At 26.0% G+C, this 19623-nt stretch overlaps 1 protein-coding gene and 1 long non-coding RNA gene across 2 annotated transcripts in view; one reads left to right on the top strand and one right to left on the bottom strand.

Moving 5' to 3' along the window:
* LOC136091051 (torsin-1A-like) overlaps nucleotides 1–19623 on the bottom strand; it is a 54214-nt gene that overhangs the window by 17308 nt on the left and 17283 nt on the right. The gene's annotated exons all lie outside the window — the stretch shown is intronic.
* On the top strand, nucleotides 12606–13396 carry LOC136090670 (uncharacterized). Its single transcript, XR_010643623.1, has 3 exons — nucleotides 12606–12791; nucleotides 12971–13110; nucleotides 13273–13396. It is a non-coding gene; the product is annotated as an uncharacterized LOC136090670 (long non-coding RNA).

Raw genomic sequence — 19623 nt, 5'->3', positions numbered from 1 at the left:
ATATATATATACATATATATATTTATATATACATATATATATATATATATATAATATATATATATATATATATATATATATATATATATATATATATACGTGTATACATCTGCAAATATATATATATATATATATATATATATATATATATATGTATACATAAAAAATAATTATACGTATCTATATATAATTATATACGTATAAATATATATATTATATATTATATATTAAATAAAACTTTATATATTATATATGTGTATATATATATATATATATATATATATATATATATATATATATATATATTCATATATATATATATATATATATATATATATATATATATATATATATATATAGGTATATATAAATTTCTATATTTATACGATCATGGACTGTACGATACTATTATAAAATTGCTTAGTATCTCATATATATATATATATATATACATATATATATATATATATATATATATTCATATATATATATATATATATATATATATATATATATATGTATATATATATATATATGTATATATATATATATATATATATATTTATATAAATATATATATATATATATATATACATATATATATATATAATATATATATATATATATATATATATATATATATATATATATATATATTTATATATATATATATATTTATATGTATATAAACATATATACAAATACAAATATATGTAAAATATATTTGAATATAAAATAAAATTTTTGGAAATTATGTAAACATTAATATGTAACGAGGCCTATCAAGTGAACTTTATATTGAACATAGGTTGCACATTCTAACATCTAGTGCAATACTGTCACTGTCTTAATGCGAATTTTTAACTCGACTTCTTTTATATTTTCCTCTATTATCATTCTTTTTTCTGAAAATTACTTACTCTTTGTCGGCGTAAGAGTTAGGATGCTTTTTAGTGAGCTGAACTCGTCTTCGTGGGCCTTGCTATGAGGCCTCTTAATAGCAGTTAGCCGGAGGAAGATTAACGACATAGAGAATAAACGCATTGAAAAAAGGTATATGTTAAGTAAAATATTATGTCAGATGTGTTTTATATTTTCTTTTTTGTAGTGCGTTTGTTTTAAAAAGCTCTCATAATTATTGTTCTCGCGATCTGATCTATACCTCGTTTAGTTTAGGTTGTGGTTTTCCACAAATTGATTTGTATAATTAAAATTTTGATGGTAATAAATGTTTAATTGTCATTAAGTTTTTAATTACCTTTATATATAATTTATATTATATTAATAATTTTGATTGTAAGTTTCAAAATAAAGTATTACTATTAAAATTTTTTCTCAAGTTCAGGTTTTGGTACTGGTTTTAACCGAACCTTTATTTTTAAATATACCTATATCTAAATCTTTCAGTGCTATGCCAGACTATCGGATAGATGTTTTTAAAATTCCCTGGAGAAGCTGCTCGCTAAAAATATGAATTTACTCCACAAAAATGCTTCTGCTTTACCAAAACACGAAATTACGATGATAAGGGTGTGATGATATACTTTCATACTTGTTTATAAAAAAGCTGTAAAAATCCATTTCATATATTACCAGCAATGTATTCTATAACTTTATCTACTTCTAACCTACACTCTTCAATATCACTGCATCCTGATTATCTGTAACTCTACGCTCTTCATACAATTTTAAATTTTTTTAAATTTTTTTTTTGTTCTTTTTATTTTGCCGTTGAATAATATATACAGTTTTGAAGCATATAAATAAAAATAAATATCGCTGGGGCAAAAAAAAGACTTATTTAGCCTTATCACCGACTCCCATTCTCACGTATTTACAAAAAATATTTAAATTTCTATAGTTAATAAACTATTTATTAAAAAAAATATAAAAGTAAAATAACAATTTGCTGTCATTTAAAGAAAAATTTAAAAAATCAAAATTTAATGAAAGAGTAAGATCAAGTGAATAAGAAATGGTAATTAAGATATTATCATTTGCTTAAAACTTAAAAGTTTAAATTAAGATTTAAAAATAAAAGTAAATAAACTAATATATACCGTTGAATTAACATAAATTAGTATGCTTCATAGAAATATCGTAAATAAATTAGCAAACGTGATAGATAATACAATAATTAAGGCAATGAAAAAAAATGTTAATACACTCAAAGACATTATTTTTGTATAAATTATTTTTTTGTATTTGAGTTTTAATTAAAAAAAACATTTAAAATCGGATATATTAAAATCCATAAGTAAGAATGTCTGTTTTGATTCGTTTTTAAACTGCTCTATACTAGTTTTATGTGTATTTACAATCTTGGGAAAGATTTTCCACAATTAATTTCCATGATAAAGAACTGAAAATGAAGTTTGCTTTGAATCATTTTTTGGGACAACAAAGTTGTCATTTGAAAATTTTGCTTAAGTATACGCAGAAGAGGCTCACAAGGTACAGTTCTATCAACTCCAAAAATTGTTCTGCACGCGTGTTTTTGTTTACAGTACATTTTTTTTATTTTTCGGATGGGAATACTTTTTGATTTATTTACTTTGTGGAACAAAATAAATTTGGTTTTATCCACATTTAAAGAAAGTTTACTACTTATAAACCACTCATTAAATTTCGTGTGTTGTTTCAAATAGCGTGTTAATATCTCTGTGGGAATGAAAATGAATGGAGTCATCTGCAAAAATAATACAATTTAATAGGTCTGCTGCTAAATTTAAACCATTAATGTACACTAGGAACAACTGTGGTCCTAAAATAGAGCCCTGGAGAACCCCACAAACTACGGTTGACGGGAATGTTCGTTTTTGTTCATACACTTTAAATTGTTTTCTATCGGTTAAATAACTTTTGAAATAAAGTAAATTTGTTATTTTTTAGTCCATAGCGTTCAAGTTTTTTTATTAATATATTATAATTAACGGTATCAAAAGCTTATGACAGATCAATGAAAACTCCTAAGCTAAAGTAGTTACAACTGAATGCACTTGATATTTGATTGACTTGTTCAACCACTGCATCTTCCGTTGAATTTTTTTTTTGAAGCCAAATTGGTTTGAAAACAACGTTACTTTTTCTGATAAGTGATTAAATAGCCTACTCAACATTATTCTCTCAAGTAAATTTGAAAAACAAGGTAAAATAGATAAAGGCCTATAATTAGAGATATTTGAGTCATCTCCGGACTTAAATACCGCCGTGTTTCGTACAATTTTAAGCTTTTTAGGGACAATACCTGTTTTAAATGAAATATATAATATGTGAAAAAAAGAGGGTTTTATTTATTATATACTGATTTTATAACATTAACGTTAATTTTATCAAATCCAGTTATTTCGTTAGTCTTAAGGTAAAAAAAGGCGGTTTGCAATTCAATTAGTTTTAAATTAGTTTCATCGATAAGTTTATAATAACTTTTTAAATAAGATTCAAATGGTGTTGAGTTCATAGGAGTTTTTAATGCCAAATTCGGACCAGCATTAGTAAACAAGTTGTTTAGCTTTTCAGCAATAGTTTATTTATCATAAGTTGTGTTTTTATCAATTATTATTCTTTTTTTGGCACAATGACTCTTGCATAACTTTTTTTTTCTGATTATTTCTTTAACTACACTCCGTGTTTTTTTAGTGTTTACGGTGGCTTTACTTAATAGCTTTGCATAATAAAGCTTTTTTGAGTTCTTTTTTGTTTTTTCAAATATATATTTAAAATTTTTCATTTTTTATAACTTTTTTTTTTCAAGTACTTATTGTATATCTTTTGTTTTCTTTTTGAAGGTTTGAGTAACCCGTTAGATATCCACGGAGTTAAAACAGTTTTGGTTTTTAGAGTAACTTATTTTAGGAAATTCTTGATCACATTGCTTGCAGAATTAATTTAAAAATAGATCATATGCGTTGTTAACGTTATGTGACTGCAATACCAGATTCCAATCAATGTTTTCGCTTAAAAGATTTTGAAATTGTTTTACCAAGTTTTCATTGATCTGTTGCTTTAATATAATGAATTGAAAAGGAATACTGTTAAATAATATACTTTTAGTAACTAGGAAAGTTGGGAAATGATCCAATAAGTCAGATTTGATTATGCCTATGTAAAGACGGTTATTATAATGGTTATTAGTAATTATATTATCAAGAAGTGTAGAAGAGTTGTTGATCACTCTTGATGGCTTGTTTGTTGTCAGAATTAAATTATTTTTAAGAAGAATGTTTATAAAATTGTTAACATTTTTATTGGAAGCATGGTGTTTTTGGTCGATGCTAAAATCCCCAACTAAGTAGGCATGACTTCAGGTTTTATTTGTATTTGATATGAATGGTTAAAGATAAGTTTTAAATTTTTTTAAGCTAGTAGATGGAGGTCTATATGTGGCATTTATATTTTTTTTTGTGTGTGTTTTTATTTATTAGTTCAATCCATAAATCTCAGAAACTATTTTATTTACACAGAGATCGTACATAAATTATAACTAATTAAGTTGTGAATAAAAATACATACGTCCCCATCAACACCGAAACAAAGTGGTTGGTGAACTGATGAGTAATTGATTAAATCAAATTGGGCATTTGTTTCACCACGCTTACACCAAGTTTTCGTTAGACAAATAATTTTAAAATTGTGTTTTAATTCATCCAACAAAAACTTAAGATTTCAAAATTTTAAACTTTGAATATTAATATTGAAAATTGAATTACTACTTTTAATTTTTTTAAAGATATTGAGAAGATTCAATTGCTATATAGTATTGGCTTTCAGATATTTTTTGATTAAATTTATTTGAGTCATCGACGTCACTAAGTACAACATTTTCTTCTAAAAATTTAATTATAAAGTTTTCCTCCATTTTAAAGTAAAGCATATATAAATAAACGCAAAATAGTTTATAAAATAGTTGGTAATAGTTAAAAGAAAATTAATAAACCCTAACCCTAACTAACTTGACACGGATTCAGAATTTCTTTTGTTTTCTTAGACGCCCATTTACGTACAATCAGTTTATTGTATGATATGTATGCAAATTTTCCCAGCTGCCACTCAGTTTTCATTTTTTCTCTAAGATCTTTTTTTATTAAGTTCGTTTTGAAGCAAAAATCTTCGTTTATGTATATATTTTCACCCTTTAATTTAAAAGAGTTTTTTTAAAAATTCTATCTTATCTTTGTAGTCTAACAGCTTAATAATAATTGTGCCTGGTGTTTTTGCATCCCAGCGTCCACTGCAATGCGTGGAAAATGTGAGAATTGAGCAATTCTTACATTTTCCACCCCTAGAGTCTCTTCAAAAATTTTATTCACTTTTATTTTACTTTCAGACCACGTTTTATTTTTATTTTCTATGATGCCATCAATCCTAAGGTTGTTTCTTCGTAACCGATCCTCAATTTTTCTTTTAAAGTCAATAAACTCATCGTATTTATGTGCTTCGTTTTTACAAACTTTTTTTCTCGATAGACTCAATATCATTTTTGACCTTTTTTTTAATGAGCTACTTGTGATATTTTAAACTTTTCTTTATATCAAATATATCCTTTTCCAATTGCAAAACGCAACTTTTGCTCTCTTGAAAAAGACAAATAATGAACTGCAAATATCTTAAGATGACCATCAATTATACCTCATGAGAAACTTAATCATCTCGGCTTTACTTGGGATATTAGAAAATCAATTTTTGCATTACTAAATAGAACAAATATTGACAGTCGGTATCAAACTTCCAGACAACGGTATCATCCAATGTCAATTTTATAATTATTACCCACGGTCTAGAGCTCGGTGAAAATAAAGAGTCAACAATGTAAAGACTTGACACACTTGAAAGGAACATTTTTTAATGTCACCAAGTATACGTAAAACTATATACGCTCTCTATTTAAAATTAAAAAGATATTAAATTATATACACCAAAACAAAATACATTCAATTATCCCCTTTTTAAACAATAAAATTTAAAATCATTATTTCCCAATTCAACTACTGTTCAATTAAACCTTCTTTTTTTAGATGATTTAAAAGATTTATGTAATATTCATAAACTGAATATGGAAACCTTTATGATGGTCAAAAAAAAGTAAAACTTTGAGACAGAATGTAATTCCTGAAGCTACTTTTAATATTTTGGTACAGGCGGTTTAATGTTCGAATGTAATAGAACAGCGAACAATTTTTAAAAACTCACTTGAAGAAAATACTCCTAATGATTTTTTATCTCTTTTTCTTTGTTTGTATTTTTACCTTGTAAATATATTTTACAGATGGTGATTAGTAAAATAATAAAAAAAATAATATAAATATTCAACAAATACATGTTTATCCAGTGTAACTTTTACTTAAATTCAATTTTAAAGAAGCCGCCATGGTGGTTCACAAACAAATACCGAGCTAGTAATTTAATAATCGTGGCTTTTATTGTTGGTATAATTTTGATATCGTCCGAGACATGGTTTTTTTTTGTTTATTCGGCTGCAAAAATTGTTTTAAAGATTGTACCAAGTCATTTTTTTGTATTTCTTTCATACTTTCACATCACGACGAGGAAATTAAACAACTGTCAACAGAAAGGAAAAGTATGGTTTAAAAGTTTAATGTTTTAAAAGTATGGTATCAGAAACAAAAAAAATGGAAAAAAATGGTTTAGTGCAATGAAAAGTGAAAACAGGATTTTTAAAGCAACTCATAATAAAGTTTGTTTCATTACAGGTTTATTTTTATAATTTCATTACAGGTGTATAATTTCTTCTATGAAAATTATTATCTAAAACTAATCAGTAAACTTGGTTTTTCATATTTACACTTGAAATGTTAAAAGATGTGGCTATTCAACAAGTTCAAATAGTTTCATATATATTTTAAATATAAAATGTAGTTAACCTGATTTAAACTATTATACATAAACTAGTTTAAAAATGGTTACCTCAGTTCTTGCTTATAAATTTATCACTTTGTACTTTATGTATTACATACAATTAGATATGTATTTAAGCTTTGTATATTACAGGAAAGCCTTCCATTATTATTATTAAACTATTTGAGAAATCTCATCCAGATTGGATACCAAATCAATCTATGGGTTATAAAAAAAACTCAAAAAGACATGAATGTGCTGTTGATCGTCAACTCAGGCTTATGCAGGTTGTTTCAAAAATCATTTCGCAAAAAAGAATTAAAAGTTATTAAACCACCATGTCCCATTGATTTTAAAAACAAAATTTTTGGTTCAAATTTACACGATGTTGTATTTGAAGTAATAATTGAAGTATATCAAAATAATTTCAAAGATTCTTTATGCCAAACTAATTTAACAAACCAACATATTATTTCCATAGAAGAAGAAATAACCTTAACTACATTGATAATTCAAGTTTGATGTCTGAGTTGTCTATACTAAATGTTGGCGCAAAAGATTGGTTTGTATCAGATAAGAAAGTCCTATTTTATACAGGTTTTCCAAATATGGATGTGTTTATTACTCTTTTCAAGTTTATAAAACCTTTCTTTCTGTATAAAAGATTAAAACTTTCAGATTATAAGCATTATTTTTTGACTATGATGCATCTTTGGCTTAATTTAACATTAAATGGTGTAGCTTATCGTTATAATGTCAGTGGCACAATAGCCTCTTCTGTGTTTCTAAAAACTGTTGATGTTTTATATGTAAGACAAAAAGAACTAATAAAATGGCCTGTGAAAGAGCAATTTTGTCAGATTACATCAATATATTTCCGACAACATTTCGGAACAAAAGTAGGAGTTATTCAACACATTTTGAGGTTTTTATTGACGAAAAATTCATTAGCACGTGCACAAAATTTTCTTCACATAAACCCCACAACACTGTCAAATCTTTATTGATGTTGTACCTCAAGGTGTTTTTAGTTTTGATTCTAAATCATAGGGTGGTTGTGTTAGTAATAAATATCTAATTGAAACTTCTGGTTTTTTATCAAAGTTGTTACCTGGTGATATTGTTATGGGTGATAGAGGATTTGCTATTGAAGATAGTATTACTTAAAATTGAACTGAGGTGAAAGTAACATCATTTATAAAAGGAAGACGCCAACTCAGTTCTTGGATGCCGAGCAAGCTAGAAGAATAGCATTTAATCAAACTCATGCAGAATGAGTTACAGTTAGGATTCAAAGCATATATGAAAATTTTAAAAGTACAATTCCTTTGGACTATTTGATTTAACAAAACAATGGTTATACAACAATGGACAAAAGTTTTGACAATATCTTGTTTATTAAATGATTTAAATGATTCTGTCATAACGTTTGATTATTCATTTTTGTTGTAAACCATATATATATATATACATATATACATATATACATATATATATATATATATATATATATATATATATATATATATATATATATATATATATATATATATATATATATAAACACTCTTAAAAAAGTTCAGGCTAACTCAGTCCGGAATGGTTCAGGTGGGCAAATTTACCTGAACATTCAGGCAATTTAATTCAAACATTCAGGCATATTACCGTATTGGTTCAGGTATTTTAGCAAACCAGCTGAACACTTAGAATAAAATCCCTGAAATGTTCAGACAAAAGAAGTTCCGTGAGTTTTTCTACTGGAACGTTCAGGTGCTTTACCGGAAACATCAAGTAAATCGCCTGAAATGCGAATGAAATGAAATGCCGAAAGCAATCACCATTAAACTTTTTAAAGGTCGCATGTGATTGCATTCTTTCATTTTAAATTTTTTTATTAAAAATAAGCACAAAAAAGTTATCACAGTCACAGTTGGCAGAATATTTATTATCAAAAGGAATATCTATAGACGCTACAGAAAAGCTTGAAAGTAAGCTATCTTTTCATATTTTTTGCGAACGTACGTAAAAGAGATGTGTATATAATATATTTACATATTTATATATGTATATTTACATATGTATATATTATATTTACATACATACGTATGTGTATATTGTATGTATATATACACATGTAAATATATAATGTATATATACATATTTAAATATACACATGTATACATACATTATGTATATATACATGTGTATATTTACTTATGTATACATTACAATTACATACATATATATGTGTAAATTTTTTGCGAATGTACGTAAAAGAGATGTGTATATAATATACACATCTCATTTAGGTATTATATTATACTACATCATATTATGATATAAATTATCATAGTATATAAAATGTAGTATATCATATTATATATAAACTACTATATCATATTATGATACATCATGATATATCTGGATGTATGATATATATATGGATGTATGTATATGTATGATATATGATATACATAATAGCTCAAAGGAGAATAATATCGAAAAGGGACTTACCGGTACCGGCAGGTCAGATTATCCTTATGTCAAGTAAAGTTACCAGTAGCAGGCTACTGGTAACATGTAATCCAGTACAACCTGCTTCATGTTAACGTAAGGAAGGGCATCCGGTTTTAAAACATTGTTTCAATTCTTTCATAATGGCATTTATATGTCATTATGAAGAACCATCCAAACCACACCAGTGTGGAAAAATGGATGTAAAACTTACAAAAAATATATATAAATGTATATACGTGTATAGATGTCAAAATATAATTTTATTATTTATCATATCGATATACTATATCAATATCTATATTATTAATAACGTGTATCTTTTTATTTAAAAAAGTTTTTAGATACATCACATACTACATAACTTTTATAATAAAGACCATATAGAATGTGATGTTTACACGTCACATTCTATATGGTGTTCATTATAAAAGTTAATTAGTATGTGATGTGCATAATCTAAAAACTTTATAGATAAAAAAAAGATGTACACACAATGACATTTACAAAGTCAAACTTAGTTCAACTAAGTTTAAATTTGTAAAAAAACTAAAAAGTTAAAGTAAATAAGTGATAGATGCGCATCTATCTACTCTAATCCTACTATTTTATTAAATTGTTGGTTATAATAATTGTTACAAAATTTAATTGATTAAATAATTAAAAAACTGTATTTAAAGACAAAAAGGTTTCTATTGAAACTCAAATGGTTAGTTTTTATACTAAATATACTATTGATTATTATTTTAGGTGAAGAAATAGTTTAAATAAGTTGCTATATGATATTATTAATTATCTGCTTGCCAAGACAGACATTGTGTTAAAAACATACATGTGGTACCGCAACATTTAATGCTCTTTCAGAAGAATTTAACACCTAGAAAAATCCTTTTAAAGGCATTGATACTCATTATAATTTGTTGAATTATTTAAACTAAAAGGTCTCTATGTTGAACCTGAAGCATATTCAATAGGTGATCGGTGGGATGTTAAGCGAGACAGATCAACAAAGCAACAAATGCAGGTGCGTGTGTGTGTGTGTTTACCTTATACAGAGAAAACCTTGAAATTGTTTTTAAAACAACCTGAGACTTAGAAAATTTTAAAAAGAGGCAATGAGTCAGCAAATGATATAGCAGAAGATTGGTTAGATGGTAAGTATGGCAGACAGCTAAAAACATATACCAAACATTATTTTCCTAACTGTATTCATGTATTTATTCAGATTTATTTTGATGAGGTAGAGACAACAAATCCGCTTAAATCTAAAACTGGAATACGCAAGTTAGGTGCATTTTATTTTACAATAAAAAACTATCCACCAGCTGTAAATTCTGCGTTAAGCAATATTCATTTTTTGGCCTTAGCACATTCAGAAGACATTAAACGGTACACCACTGATCCTGGTATGGAAGTTATTGTTCGGCAAATAAAAGTACACGATACAGTTTTTTGTGAAAGAAAAGAGATAAATATTCGTTGTTTTTTAACACAAATTGTTGGTGATAATTTAGGGCTGCATGCAATACTTGGATACATGGAGAATTTTAGCAGTGCTTTATTTGCTTGTGACTTGTGTATGGTGACTCAGGATGAGATGCAAAAAGTATTTTGTGAGTATTCTCTTACAATGAGGACACAACAATCATATGAGCAACATATTGAGCGACTTAATTGAGCTTACTTAATTGAGCAAACTTAATTGAGCAAACTTAATTGAGCAACATATTGAGCAGCTTAAAAATGATACCATTTCAACTAAAGAGTGTGGCATTAAGCGGCCATCAACTTTAAAAAATTTGAACTATTACCATCCTGCTTGTAATGACTCAGCCGGTATAATGCATGTTTTATTGGAAGGTGTAATTCCGTTTGAAGTCAAGTTATTTTTGCGCCACATAATTTATGACTTAAAGCTTATTAATCTCCATGGGCTTAATTGTTGTATTAATACAATGGACTATGGTCTGGTTAGTAAATCAAAACCTAGTTTTATAAGTGAATCACATTTAAAAAGTCAGAACTCATTGCTTGGACAACGGTCAGCTCAGATGCTGATTTTGTTTTTACATTTACCATGTATTCTAGCTGATGTTATTGACAAAGTAGATAATTTAAAATGGCGTTTGTACCAATTGCTTAATCAGCTGACAAAAATTATTTTATTGCCAAACTCTGTACTGTCGCATGTTTTGTACTTAAAAGATATTGTATCAGAGCATCATGAGTTATCTAAAATATGTTATCCTGATAAAAGACTTTTATATAAACATCACAGAATGGTTCACTATGGTACTAATAAAAATAGAGAATAGCGGACCACTTTTACATATGATGATAATGCGGTTTGAAGCGAAGCATAACTTTTCTAAGCGACGTTCTCATATCATTTGTAACTTTAAAAATATAGCGTTTTCTCTCGCAAGCAGACACCAACTTTCTCATGCTTTTGTTTGGATGACTAGATGTCCATTAAAAGGGATTTCAGATGTTGGAAATGGTACAATTATTTCATCATCAGATATTAGGCATAAGTCATTAATTTTACCTCTTATTGGTGAAAAAATAGATGTGTTTATGGCTGAAAAAGTAGTCATTTTGGTCAAAAGTACCAAACTAAGATGTCTGTACTTCACTCTATTAGTGATGAAGGTGAACCGTCATTTGTTAAAATTGAACAAATATATGTTCATCAAAATGTAATTTATTTATTGGACTTAAGTGGCATGTCCACATGTATTGTGATCTAACTCTATCGTATTGTTCACTTGGTTTAGAGCGTATATGTTTGAGAGCAAATAACTTGTTTAAAACCTACATGTATATACGAGCATATTATTTTACGTCACTATTTGTATCATTGCAATGTATTAAAATGATTTTTCATATTTAAATAATTTGTATATTTTGCTTAATTGTAAATTCTTAAGATAGCAGTTTTATAAAAGCATATTATTGAGTTGCTAAAAATAATATAAGTAGTTTGCTAAACTAAATGTAAAAGTATTTATAACCCGCTATAACTTGTCCAAAACAATAAATGTATATATTTATATATATATATATATATATATATATATATATATATATATTATATATATATATATATATATATATATATATATATATATATATATATATATATATACAAATTTGTTGTTTTGAACAAGTACATTACTCCTTTAATAAACAGCTTGAGAAATGAATATAAACTTCTTTTTTTTTTGTGTAGAAAAATGATAGAACATCTACATTTTTCAGTTTAAGTAAAACTTTAAACAGCTCCCTTGATGAGTCGGCTTTGTCACCAACATTATCATCGACAATTCAATCTTCACCTGATGTTTTAAATGAGTCTAGTAAAGTCAAATTAAATGTTTCAACTATTGATGTACAGATTGCTTTAAGATAACATTGACTTTGTAAGTATACTGTAAAAGTAGTTTTTTAAAGTGTTTTGTTTATACTTAGTTCATTAATTTAAACAAACGGTAATAAGCCAGGATTCCCCCACATTTTTTGCAGCAATAAATTCCTTTTATAATTTAAAACATTAACTAAACTTTCAACTTATACAAATAAAGATTTTGTTTTTATGTAGAAGATACGTTGTTTGCTTGATGAACATCAAACAGGTAAGCTTGTTTTGGCAGAATATGATTCTTCGGGTGCACTTGTTAAAAGGCGTCAAAGTATGATCCACATTGTTGTTAACTCAATGGTCCATAGAGTTGGAAATATGTAAGTTTATGTTTATTTCCGTAATTTAAGGAACTATTGCAATAACACTGAAAAGTTTTGTTTAATAAAAATTATTTATAAAGCTATTTATGAAAATTTATTAACCATTTGCTTAATATAAATATGGCAATACAAGTGTTTTCTTAAATATATATGTTTTAGGTATCCTTCCACAAAAACCAAATCTAATCTTGCGAAAGCTATTATCACTGCCTTTCCAAAGCTACATTCTGGTGGAAAACTTGGATATGTGAGACAATAAGAGACATTTTATTAGTTTTTTTTTACCTTCTTTTTTTTTTTCTTCCTAAGGCCAAAGGGGCCACTACAGTCAAGTAAAAATTATTATTAGTAGTAGTATCTTCACAATTTGTCAATTATAAGTTGAGTTGTCTATGAGGTAATAAAATCAAATTTTTCAAAAAAATATTTTTGTAGGAAAATTATTATAGACCATATACAGAGTATGTAGTGGGTAATAAGAAAAGGAAGGTCACTCCTCATGGCCACATAGAAGAGAGGCTGAAAACTATGCGAAAACATGTTGGTGTTCATGTACAAGCAGAAGAGTTCCACTCGTCGGGTATTTTAATATTAAGTATATTTTTCATAAACTCTTTCTTCGTTTAATTAAGACATTTACCTAATACTCAGTATTGAAATTAATTTTCCAAATAAAGCATATAAATAATCAGCTAATAAATCTAGCTAAAACAAACATTTTAAATCTATATAAATACTGAAAAACAGTTTTTTAAATTTATTGTGTTTTAAAATATATATTTTTTTGTATAGCGCCTTTCTCAAAAGAAGAACTAAGTATGATAGGAGAGTTGAGATTTGATGACTTAGGCTATGAAAGAAAGTTGGACTGTATGAAAAAAACTTCATGCTCTCGTCGAAAATGAATTGTGAATTGTAGGCCAACATTTGAAGACTTACGCAAAACATTTCCGCCACTAAAAGATCTAGCCATACCCGTAAGAATAAAAATCACCTTATTATCATTAAAACCTTTCACCAATAAATATTTAAAATTAATCAATCACAAAAAATAAATGTATTGTAATTCATACAAAATACATCTAAGATGTATCTTTTTTGAGTTAAATGATACATCTTTTGAATTACAAGATACATAAAAGTTACAAGATGATCTTGTAATTTGTAAAAATTTTTTTGTCCTAAAGGTTTTGCTAAAGTATTCTTAGTTTTGCTGAAGTAAAATTAAAGAAAATGATTTTACTAGCAGTCTTATACTATATTCTTATCTTAGTTTCAGAAGGATTTCTGTTGCAATTTTCATAATGATTTTTGGCTCATTGGGAGCAAATAACGCCACATGTTATCTCTTGTGCAAGGCAAAAAACAAATTTGATGGTGAAGCAGATTTTTGCTGAGCTTGATATGCAAGGCAACCCTTCTATAGGTATCTAAGTGATATAAAACAATATGGCAGGGTGTATTTGATATTTAAAATCATTATAATAATTTATAAATTGATAAAAGGATTTCACTAACAAAAATTATTTGTTTTTTTAAAACAGGAATTGAAATAGATTTTGCATTCTTATAACTCCCCTTTATAATTAAAGTGCCATCAAAGAATAAAAGTTGTGCATCAGCTGCTGAAGTTGCAGAACATTTCATTCAATTTTATCCAGTATATTGGAATAATAGATTTCTAATAAATATAAATTTATAAATATTAAGTATAATATTAAGTTTGTAGTAATATGCACAAAAATATATATTTAATAACTTTACCTGTTATTAACATTGCTATACAGAAAAATGCCCCTTTTAGAGTCGGACTCTCAAGGAAAGGGGAATACATAAATTTTTTGCGAATGTCCGGGTTAAGCAAAGTTCTCGGTATACCGAGATACCGGTAAACAGAATTTCAATTCTCATTGAACTTTCTCTACATATATAGAGAGAGTTCAAGGGGAATTGAAAATCTGTCAGACTTATCCAGTGTTTAAGTTAACAGGATTCTACTGTTTAGTTGTTAAATATAGTAAATATAGTATTAGCTTTAAATTGTATGTGCTGGTATTTATATTTATTATGTATCAAAATTACAATTTTTAATGACTTATTTTAATTTATATACTGCATCTAAATAGGTTTCAACTCCAATGGATGTTGTGATTCAAAGTCGTACTCACAAGTATCCTCTAGTCATAGCTTTGGGTACTCATTGCAGTGTCGAGCAATTATTTATTGTCACGGAGTGTCGAGCTGTTCCTGTCAACAGATGTATATCTTATGCTGTGGACATTTTAATTAAACTTTATTTTTTAATGAACATGGAGTATGCGGAACAATGTAGCCACATATTGTACTTTTTGCAACATACCGTGTTAGGTTACCAAGATGAAATGCATCTATCGAGAGGAGCCAGTGACTTGTCCCTTTACCTTAGACAAAAACTTAATCAATATTAAATGCCGAAACAATTATATTTTAATTATTATTTTTTATATTGAATTGTTAAGCATAAATTTGTATTAGTTATAAATTTAAGTATATTGACCGTCTGAAAATCAAATATAGTTTTTATGTCTAAACCGAGTTCATTTATAACCACAACTTGGTATTTTACTGAAAATTTAACATCTTCAGGCCTAATTAAAACTAATATCGAATGTACGCTTAAACCAAGATAGTTATTAATCGCGATATAGAATTTTAATGAATATTTACTCTTTTCAGGTAAAAATCCTGAACCAGTTCAGGTTCAGGTATTTTACCTGATTGTTCGTCTGGTTCCATACGGCACGAAGTAGTTCAGATATTTTGCCTGAAAATTCCGTCAATTTACCGGAACTTTTTTAAGAATGTATATATATATATACATATATATATATATATATATATATATATATATATATATATATATATATATATATATATATATATATATATATATATATATATATATATATATATATATATATATATATATATATATATATATATATATATATATATATATATATATAGTATTATATATATATATGTATATATATATATATATATATGTATATATATATATATTATGTATATATATATTTATTTATATATATTTATATATATATATATATATACATATATATATATACATATATCATGTACTATATATATATATATATATATATATATATATATATTTATATATATATATATATATATACATATATTTCCACATACATATATATATATATATATATATATATATATATATATATATATATATATATATATATATATATATATATATATATATATATATATATATATATATATATATATATATATATATATATATATATGTATATATATATATATATATATATATATATATATATATATATATATATATATATGTATATATATATATATATATATAGTATATATACATATATATATATATATATATATATATATATATATATATATATATATATATATATATATATATAATTTTTTTAATTATTTGCAACAATATAAAGAAGAAATGCTATCAAGTTATTTTTCGTCCATGGTGGTAGTTAAGCTTTAATTATAAACTTTTTTGAAAAATAAAAATAACGAATTAAAATGCATTACCAAATGAAGTGCGTGTTTTACCATAAATATATATTTGGAAGATTATTTCTTGCTTAAAAGTTTATTGTTGCAACTCAAATGATACTTAACACTACTTTTTACGAATTTTGTCCGTCTTGGCCGTTTTTTCTGTGTACTTTTTGACTACACATGCGTTGATACAATGCTACTTAATAATGCAAAAAACTTATGACTGTCTTAACCGAAGATAATTAACATTTATGGTAACATTTGCAATTTTACATTTGAGGGAGTCCGTAAAGTAAGTACATTGTAAAACCAATGTTTTCAGACTTTTTGTATGCTTTTAACGACCACCAACCCTAAACATGAAGGCAACGAATTAAAAAAAAAAATGTTTTTAAAAACTATATTCAACTAAATTTAAATTACTTAATAAGTTTCTAACAATCCTTTATTGTTTGAACGTTATGACCATATATAAATTGAGAGCCTTTTAATCTGGTGAATGCAATTTTTAAATGCATCAAACTATAAAAGATCATTGCATGGAATCTTTGAAATAAGTTAGTGGTAAAAGAATATATTTTGTCAACTAGGTGACTTCGTTTTCTTGGCTGGGAGCGGACATTTAAGGTTTTCTTTAACGCGGGCTCCAATCATTCCGTAACAAAAAGTTTTTTAACTCTTAAGTGTGGTCTCACATTACGGTCTCAAGTATCTCATAATAAGATATAAGCTAAGATATAGAAAGTGGGATAGAAATATTTTTTACAGATCTAATAAATGGTTTAATAAACGGGATGAATCTAACCTATTTATTTGAGAAATATTTATAAAGATATCTTTGTTTGCTTTTAACAGAAAGACAAGTAAAATATTTGCTTTTGCTCAAAGACAGTTTGTTTCGCTTGTTTGTTTGTTTGTGAACCAACGCGACAGCCGTGATAAGTTCCGCATTGTTATCATAAGTTAATGATGTATTCCGGAACAGTGAATATAAGAAAAAATTGTTATTTTCTGTTCTTATATAACTTACATTGGTTGTTCATATTCTTGTTTTTTGCAACTAGTCACAAAAGGTTTATAACTTGTTCATAATTTAATGTAACATAAAGTAGTTTTTTCAAAAAATATTCGTTCAAATTTTTTTTAGAAAGACATGGAAAAATAGTTTCAAACGTATATCATTTAATTTTTATTGCATTTATCATTTAATGAAACGTTCGTCATTTAAACGTTTATGATAAAAAATAAATGCCAGCAAATATTTACATTTAAACGTTTACAATAAAAAATTAAGGTCTACATAAAAACATTTAAAATCATTTTTATGTAGGCCTTTATTGTTTATGATAACGTTTAAATGTAAATACTCAAATAATAATTGTGAATAAATTACAAGTAAGTACGCCTTAAAAGCAAAAACATCTTAAAAAACTACAAAATCATAATTGATGCTCTCCACAAGCACTGTTTGAGCTTAAGCATATAATATTCTTTGTTTAAAGACTTTATATAAAAACTCTCTTAAAAAAAATACAAATTATGTGATAGAAAAAATGTGATAGAAACTATTTTCATTTTAAAAAATGTGGTAGAAACAATTTAAAATTAAAAAAAAAGAAAAAATTTTGACTAAAAAGCAACATATTTTGGCATGGGTAAGCAACAAATAAATTGTTGCTTACCAATGTCAAAGGAATTTCTTTGTTTTTAGATATCTACATTGTTGCTAAAAACAAGAACAAAAAAAAACTTTTTATAATAATCTTTTTAAGTTGACGGAATGAGTATTTTACAAACAGTAAAGATGCTTGTAGTTTCTAATTGACACTAAAGTTAACAAAAACATTTAAACACTATGTCTAAATTTCTTTTTAGAATCAATAAATTACATTTCAAAGCATCACAAAACATTACCCTATTCTATGTTTTTGCTTCCCCTGTTATATAGTTTGTCTTTATATTTAGCATTTGTTTTGGTTAATGTCGTTAATCATTATTGGCTTTATTCCGTTAAATCTAAAAGATACTTTGCTGCATACTGATTTTTTTATTTCGTGGCAGACAGGACATTTTTTAAAACCCTTTTCTGTACAAATGTTATTGCAAACGTATTTTATTTTATATTTATGAAATTGCTGCTTTTTCTTTTCTTTTTGATCTTTTTATTTTTATTTTTTCTAATTTCAATTACCTCCACGTGTTTAAAGATGTTTTTGGGCTTCCATAGTACTATGTATTTTTGTGACAGACATTTTTCGTTTATGTCTTTTGGCTTTACCTTGTTTACTGTAACCTAATCTGGCATGTCTTCTAAACTTAAATTTGTCTCATATTTTTCTTTCATAATCATCTGTGACTGCTCGAACTTAACTTTCTAACAGTTTGCCAATCCATATTGAGAATGGGTTTTTGCTAATATGAACAATGAGTTTGGAGTAACTGGAGTTAACATGACATTAACTGAAGAACGTGTGCCATTTCATGTGATGTATTTGGAACATGACTGCCTGAAGACTCTGCTCCTGATATTTAGCTATACAGTTTGCAGCCAGTTGAAATTTTTCTTTTAATTTTGGTCAAACTGTTTCAGAAATATCCTTGCTACAGTTAAGTAAAGTTAGTTAAATATTGATATCACATAAAATAACGTTTTAAAAATAAAATTATAGAAATTCTAAATATGACAACAATTATATTTGTCTTGAACCTATTTCTCTATTAATTATTGCATTATAGACAATCATAAAAGATTAGATGCAACTTTATTCGTAAAAAACCAGTTTCATAAATTGTTAACCCGTTCTTGTTCTACGCATACTCCATACCTTGTCATATGCAAAACATTCACCAATTAATGTAAAAACTTTTTTTTTTCTCATTTATTTTAATGTTCAGAGCCATTTTAACCACAAATTGTATATTACAACT

Source organism: Hydra vulgaris, chromosome 14, assembly GCF_038396675.1.
Source record: "Hydra vulgaris chromosome 14, alternate assembly HydraT2T_AEP".
NCBI lineage: Eukaryota > Metazoa > Cnidaria > Hydrozoa > Anthoathecata > Hydridae > Hydra > Hydra vulgaris.
The sequence above is the reverse complement of the archived record's forward strand: the minus strand, read 5'-3'. Positions and strand labels throughout refer to the sequence as shown.